The sequence below is a fragment of the Triplophysa dalaica genome, chromosome 7, assembly GCF_015846415.1.
Source record: "Triplophysa dalaica isolate WHDGS20190420 chromosome 7, ASM1584641v1, whole genome shotgun sequence".
Lineage (NCBI taxonomy): Eukaryota > Metazoa > Chordata > Actinopteri > Cypriniformes > Nemacheilidae > Triplophysa > Triplophysa dalaica.
The window spans coordinates 14,514,193-14,522,816 of NC_079548.1; positions in this window are offsets into that span (position 1 = coordinate 14,514,193).

The window sequence follows — 8,624 nt, forward strand, 5'->3', positions numbered from 1 at the left end:
CTACCTTGATCAAGAGAGCAATGACGGTTTATGTCCCAACATTCACACTAAATGGCCAATCTTTACACAGCGGGAGATTTATCCGGTCTGCCATTTCTGGAAAAAGATTTGAAACAGTTTCTCAGAAAACCTATTCATCATCACACAAGGTGGTGAAAAGCTAAAAGGTATAAGCGACTCTGTTTCGCATACAAACAAGGCACAGGTAAGACATCCATCTAGCTCAAGATCTGTAAGGGCTACTGACAAGAGGAATGAGTGAGAGCAATCTGGGCAGTTCATCAAGCCCCCCTAGAAGGGCAGGGAATTTAGTATGCCAGAGAGAGCGCAGCTTACCAGCAGCTTGTGCTATAAAATCAATAGAAGCCCTGTCCGTGGCATATGAGCTCCAGGCTGCACCTTTTCATCTTCAATAGGGCAGAGATGCTTCATTTGAGGCAGTGTGGGCGAGTGCTTCAGACCTCACATCTGAGGCCGGATGCTGGAACCAACAATGGAGCACGGGGGACCTCCAGACAGGTGAGGCATCTGAACAGTTAGAAGTCTGCGGTGATAATCATCTCACGGAGTGAAGGTGTGCAACTGGCTGAATATGAATATGTGGATACTTTTTAGTCAGTAAAATGACCTAAGGCGAGTCTCTCCAGAGGTTGTGTTTAAGTTTTGGCAAAGAAGAGATAGCCTTTTCAGGGAGGTAAGGGTGAAAGGTTTCGGGCTTGAGGTTGGTCCCTCTCCGGGAGGAGTGAGGGCGAACCATGCGGCCGGTATTGAGTGAGTGTCTTTTAGAGATCAGGGGTATCTGAATCATAGAGAACGGGACAGGTTGATCGTGCAAAGATTACCAACAAAAGCATTGCTATTCCTCGCGGGCATGCACACCATCTCGCTCCAACCTAGCACGAGTCAGATAACTATCACAGAAAGGTCATGTTTTTCAACCGGTGCTGCCCTTTTCCCTCCCTCTTCACCTGCTTACCCTATTTGAGCCCTTTAACCTGACACAATCTGAAAACATGAAAAGTCTGAGAAACAAGAAAAGTGGTTGTTTTCCTGAGCGTGTGTTAAGCGCCAGCAAGACTGATGGATGAAAATTAAAACAAGAGGATTTATGAAAACCTCATTTCTGTGCTAAAAAGGATGAAGGGAATTCTGGATGTGTGCTTTCTAAACAGGCTTTGATGATTCACTGGGTGAGTTATCTCCAAGAGCAAGCGCAGGCTGCAGATTGGCTCCTCTCTGCCTGAACCTGTAGATAGTCAGCCATCCTCACCATAACAATGTTTTAATCTCTCCCTGTCAATTCCACTTCTTAGGGAGAGAGGCCAAAGGCTGAAAGTTGTCTAATATATGAAATATTACAAGCAGTCCACAGACCAATCCACAATTATATATATTCTCTCTCTCTCTCTCTCTCTCATTTTAATATATATGTTTATTTCTGTATTGGAAGGTAAAAAATCCAGGAGGAATTCTAAAAATAAAGATTTCTTTTTTATTTAGTACTGCCCTGAACAAGTTATTTCACATTTGTTTACATACTCAGTCCACAACTGAATGATGAATGAATTTACAAAATAAGTTCAAAAGTTAATATGTGTTTCTAATACTGTATAATGTTACCTGGACAATCAATTACATTTTTATGTTTTACGATTTTATGTTTCAAGAATTCCAGCATTTGGTGCCTATTTGGTGAAAGTATGATGTTGAGATTCATCTTTTCACACTGAAGACAAATAAGAAACTCACACTTGCACAAATATTACAAAAGATCCAAAACCAACACCATTCATTTTGAAGTCAAGTGTATGTCAACTTCTGGACTGAGTGACAGGCGTAAAAAATTTTTTTTTAATTTAAATATCTTATTTTTTTACTTATATACATATACGCTTCCCAGAAGGCAAAATAATACCAATTCACATCTACAGTATATGATACATTTACAATATTTTATATTAACATATAATTTTTTTTAAACATTTACATTTACGCATTTGGCAGATTCTTTTATCCAAAGCGACTTAAATTGCAATGTTCTATACATTTTTATACATAGGTATGTGCAATCCCCTGGGATCGAACCCAGGACCTTGTTGACGCAATGCTCTTACCACTGAGCTACAGGACAAATTCATTTTTTATATTTATGCATTTGGCAGATGCTTTTATCCAAAGTGACCTGGGATTAAACTTGCAAAAACCCACACCATTTCTAGTGTAATACTCAAAGTGACACGTGACATACACTCTTACAAATAAAGGTGCCCTTTTTGATTCCACAAAGAACCATTCGTATGTAATCAATAAGTTTCACAAAATATAAAAAATATTAGTTAAGTTAAAAACCAAACCAGGAAAATTAAAAACAATCAGCCTTTGAAACCCTGAGGTGACATTAAAGACATAAGCAACCGCAGGTTATAACGGTCCATTTACAGCACCACGTTAAACAGTCTCATGTGCATGCAGATTACTTTTCAGGCTTTAAATTTAGGATATTCTTATTTGTTGAAATGAAATGTTGATTCATATTGACCAAAGACAACGCAGGGAGGCGAGCGGAGGAGGGGGAGAAGCGCCGCAGTCAGAGGGGCCATCGGCCTCAGGTATGAAGAGAGGCACATCCATCAGCACTCGAATCAGTTTGATGAAATTCCACCATATGTAGTAATAGTTCATAGTTTTTGTATGACAACAAGTAAAGTAATGAGTAAATAACTATAAAATAATATTATGTTAGAGTGGGCTATTTGTGATGTCATTATGCTCGTTTGGGTAGAATAGGCGAATGTGCGCATTTGCACGCAACGTTTGTACTTTAACCACCTCCGTGGATAGTAGGGGTCTCTAGTCACAGGCACTGTTATTGTGGGGGTCGCGGGCTGAAAAGTTTGTGAACCCCTGCTTTAAAGAACCATCTCTTTCTTAACTTTTTATAACATGCAGAAACTTTTCTCACCAGAAAGAATCTTTTGTGAAACTAAATGTTTCTTCAGATGTTAAAGGTTCTTTATGGAACCATTAAGACAAAAAAGTTATTCTATGGCATCGCGAAGCACCTTTATTTTTAAAAGTGTATGACAAGGTAAATAAACAGATTGTCAAACTCTTAAACAGTCCTTTAGTTTTACACAACTGATCCCAGTGTAATTTTTTGTATATGTATTATGTCACTTCCTGTAAAGTTCACACAAGAGTCCTAACAGTAACCACTGGTGCAGTTCATCACATATAGACAAACAATTGGTCTATTAATTAAGACAAAAAAAAAAAGTTTTGGGGAAATATCATGTGAAAATACTTGTTGGACACATTGTGTGGTGTTCATACAAACATACAATAGCACATATAATTAGTTTGTTACTTTTTGCAGTACAAGACCCCTAATAGCCACACTAAACCAATCTGCTGTCTCCCACAGAACTTCAATATGTCCCACGTAAGCAATCATAACATTTAGGTATCTGAACATAATTCTGCTATTTTTGAAGTCTTTATTATACAACAAATTAGAGCACCTTTTATTGCAGACCGGAGACAATGCAGGCCCCATTCAGCCTGGCAAGATTCTAATCTGAGCTGCTGTGTCAACATTTTTAAATTACCCTCTTCTACCGATAAAACGTGGCTTATCTTCCCGCCCTGCCCAAATATATTAATGTGAAAGGATTGAGCCACAGCCGGGGCTCAAATCCAGCCAGACTATTTCACACAAGCCCTGACAGGAGCGGGGGATCAGATTTACCACGACCTTCTCAATCACATCTTCAGCTCCCTCCTGTAGGACACACCAGTGCACACAGACAGAGGCCAATGCACCCCGTCATTGGGACAGCAGTCAATCTATGAATAAAAGCTGTTTGCTGTGTTGTCTTAACAGGAAATGAGAAATGGCTCAGGAATGATTTTTTGAGAGTAGCGAAGCCATTATTTCAGGATGATCTGATCATGGCGAATGGCTGAAGCTTTGACTCTAAGATGACTTTACAGTGACTCTTCATAACTTTTGGCTGGTGTGCTGAAACACCTTTCTGTTGAGTAACATTTCATTTTCTCATTACTAGACTTTTATATATTTATTCATTTTCTTCACGACAGCAATGCGGGACACAGCTGATCACAAATTCGTTCGAATTGGCTTCCTTTAGTACGAAGGCAACATTCAGAGCAGCTATTCATAACTACCAGAATAATTTTATTCACACTCGGTTTGAATTGCTACAGAGGAGATAAGGAGCTGAGGAAATGGCAGAGTCAATTGGTGTAAACAGATAATGACTGAGCCACTGGCTCGAGAGCCGCTTATAGACGCAGGAGCGATGTAGTGCGCGCAATGACAGCACACTTTGGAGGGATAATAATAAAAATACAGACAAGATGTGGTTTTTCGATTATCACCCACATGCTGGCAACAATCGTGTCGTCAAATTCTTCACGAGAACTCACTCGATTGATGCCAAAGTGCATGCTTTCACTCCTTCCACAAACAACCGGCAAGAAACAAAGACATGCATACCAGACACACAATTACGCAGCATTCAAGGAAAACAAAGCTAATTGCTGAGTGCTGTGCGATGCATTGAGAAAAGTACATACATATTTATAAAACGGTGACGTATAGGAACAAAACAACAAATTACAGAACATCTCGCTGGGTGGTCAATTTGGAATGCATGATGATCCTTGTGAATGACTAATTTGCTCAATTAGTTTAGACTTAATTCCACTCTTTTTCACTTGTGCACACTGTTACATTTAGATCTAATTATTTACACCAGTTTGTGGGCATGCTAATTGTACAATCAGAATTCAATTTGATAATTGTCTCATTAGAAATGTAAAACACTTGAAGTGATTGAATGGGAAAGAACCAGTCGGTTATTTTGGTTTGACAACAACGACACTGCTGAGAACCAAATGTATCCAGAAACATGCAGAATTTTCTCAGACTCCAAGTACAGTTTGCTATGAAAGCTTTGACTCCGATGAAAAGTGCTCTCTCTGCGGTTCGTAGCGCAAGCGCCTCCATGGTTAGCAGCAGTTAATTTAGAGTCTAAGTGTTTAATCAGGGTGAAATTGTTCTTCCTTGTAATGGTTCCTGCTAGAGATAAAAGTGATTGAGCATAAAGACCTCCTTAAGTATGTGTTCATGGTTAAAGCCAGAATAAAAAGATGGGTGTGATTTACCAACTCTGCTGTATTTTAGTGTTTGAAGGAAAATATCCTTTAAGGGTAAGGTCACCAAAAAATGTTGACATCATTTACTCACCCTTTTGGCATTTGACACCTGTATGACTATCTTTCTTCTGCAGAAGACAAAAGGAGATATTTTGAAGAATGTTGGTAATAGAACAAAACCCGAACTCACAGATAAAAAACTTTTTTGGAATTTCTCGATTCAATCATGTACATCAGTTTCACACGACTTTTCTTGCAATACATTTTTTTATGTTAAAAACTTTGTATAATAAACAAATTGTGTGGAACCGATTTACATGATTCAATTGAGTAATTCCAATAAACCTTTCATTACAGTTCATTTCTATTGTATGGACACAAAATCATTGCAAGTCCACGGGTACCACCATTGTTTGGTTACTAACATTTTAGAAAATACTTTAATTTGTGTTCTGCTGAAGAAAGAAAGTCGAACAGGTTTGAAATGACAAGCGGGTGAGTAAAAAATTATAGAATTTTCGGGTGAACTATACTGTATTTCTTTAAAGGGTGAATCTCATAGATTTAAAAGTCCAGATACACAAATGTGACCCTGGACAACAAAACCGGTCTTTTTGGTCAATTTTTTAATAATTGACTAATTGAGCTTTCTATTGATATATGAGTTGTTACGAAAGGACAATATATGGTGGAGATACAGACGTTTATAACTCTGGAGTCTGAGGGTATAAAAAAATCTAAACATTTAGAAAATCGCCATCCACTCACAAAAATATTTTTTTATTTATTTATTTACGGTAGGAAATTTACAAAATATCTTCATGAAACATGATCTTTACTTAATATCCTAATGATTTTTGGCAATAATTTTGACCCATACAATGTTTTTGTAATGTAATGTATTTTTGGCCGTTACTAAAAAAGTTCCCGTGCTACTTAAGACATGTTTTGTGATCCAGGGTCACAAATGTGTTTTTCATGCTAACCATTACCAATAAAAAACGATTAATTTTGTTTAAAGAATAACATTTTGATTTTGAATACATTTATGTCTTGGGATAATAGGTCAGTGTACGTTGACTGTAACCTCTGAAACTGCTATGCTAAATAATTAATTCTAGCTGTAATTTAAAATTCTAATCAGATGAGCAGATCACTCAGGTACAAAACTGCATGACCCCAAAACTTTATAGTATTTCCAAGTCAAAGAGATTCAGAAAAGTTGAGAGCATCTGGATGAGGAAAAAAGTTTGCATCTGTCTCCACCCAGAAGTCTCCAGCAAGCTGTCGCTATAGCATGACAGATGACAGAGACACCTGGGCTTGTTATCCTGCTGCGTGCACCAGGTTCAAATACCTCACAGGTTAGTGAGTGTGTTTGTGGATTGCTGAGTGAGATTGACTGCACAGATATGTGAAGACATAAGTGCGCTCAAAGGTGCCTGACTAGTGAGTTTCACACAGAGGGCTAATTTTCTTCCAATCTGTGCTCTTTATATACACACACACAATCACTCATCCTGCTCCCCGCTGCACTCACTGATCCCATTTAACAAGGTTTATTGGGCTGTATAAACAAGTGAAGGTCTCTCTCACAGAAAGCAAACCCTACTACCCTAACATCTGGCAGGCTCTCTCCCAAACACCAGGGGACAGCCCATTCACTTGGATATCCCAATTAACATCTTCTCTGATCCTTTTAAAATTTCTTGAACCAAGTTAAAAGCTGTAAGAGCGCTAGGCTGTTAGACTTCTGAACTGCACATTAAACTAACCACCAAAGATAAAAATCTGACTGATACACCTGAGATTCGATCCTACAATGATATGCCGCCCAAAGGCCCGTCGACAAACCTGAGAAAATGTTTTTTGATGCCAAGCCAATTATTACAAGAAACGATTTTATTTCAGTGAAAAAACAAACATGAAACAGTTCATAGAACATGATCAGTTCTTTTTGACATAAGTCCTAATGAAGACGAACAGACCAAGACTAAGGCGTCATATGTTTGCCACACAGACTAAATCAAGTATTTAACAGCCTGTGTCATGGCGAGTTAGACGCAGTAATTTGTTTTTCTAGTTAAAATTCATGTGCCTTCTGAGACGGTGGCCTTGTCCAAGGCTGTTAGCAATGGCTCAAAGTCTCAGGAGCATGATGACAAGATTTAGACTCCAAATATACAACAAATGAACATGTGCCAGAAAGAACTTTTTACACAACTTTCCAGTACAAGCTGAAGCAAGATTATCTCCGGGGTATAAGGAGGTTAAACTGGAGGCAATTTCATTTCTTTGGGATCTGTAGAACTAGATAATATGTGAGAAATATTCTTCAAGTAGATAAAAACATGTTTTGCTTTATAGAGCATTTCATTGGATGTGCGCCCCTGGACTCCAGTTAACTTCCGGTCTGTGTTTGTTTATCGGACTGGCTAGTGTCTTATAATACAACAATTTATATTTTATCTAATTTATGTTAATATTAATTTACAGAGGGATGCACCGATACCATTTTTTAATGACAGAGTATGATTATCTGTTTTCTGGTACTCGCCGATACTGATGCCGATGCCTGTAACTTTTCACAACACAGTGAGACTAATCAAAATTGAATAGCTTCATAATTACAAACAACTTCACCTTAAACACATTATGAAAAAAAGTGCTTGTCACAAAATTTCAAAGCAAATTTCACAACAAATTTCAGTCAGTTCTGTCAGCTATGTCAGGTGAGGTATTGGACTTTGGTATCGGTGCATTTTTACGAGTGCGTAAAAAACATTTTGTTAACCGTTGCAATATGCCATCTGAGAAATAACCTATTATAAATACTAAAAGCTGACATCTCTGAATTTTTTTTAATTGGGTATTACTTTATAGAAAGTTTGAATGCTGAAAAAAACTATATTGCTCATTTTTAGTTAATGTTAGAATATGCATTTACTGATGTTAACAAATACAAACTTACTATAAAGTGTTATCTACCAGACATGACAAACTACCTATTGTTCCCTCAGTTCTGCTTTTTTTGAAAATGCTGTCACTTCATGTTGTTCTGTCACATCATCTATCCTAACCAGAGCACCGGGGCAAGGCCCCTCCGTCACTACCCTCCGCATATTCCTGTTTCTCTCTCACAGGCCCGATCCCCCTGAGAAATGTGACACTGACACGCATGATTCACTGTATGGGTTAATGTCAGCTGCCAACACACATAGCACACAGCAATGAATCAAACCAATATTTCATCCCACTCAGCTATAAAGAGCCTGAAGGTATCTGCACTCACTGGGCTTCGTATGAATATATATGAGACCCCTCATGGCTCCTCTTGTCATGTTTGTCACAGACATATTTATCAAGGTGTGATAAAGCACAGGAATACACATCATGTGTGAAAGTTATCCCGCTCCCCACCTTTCAGACAATATAAGTCTGTG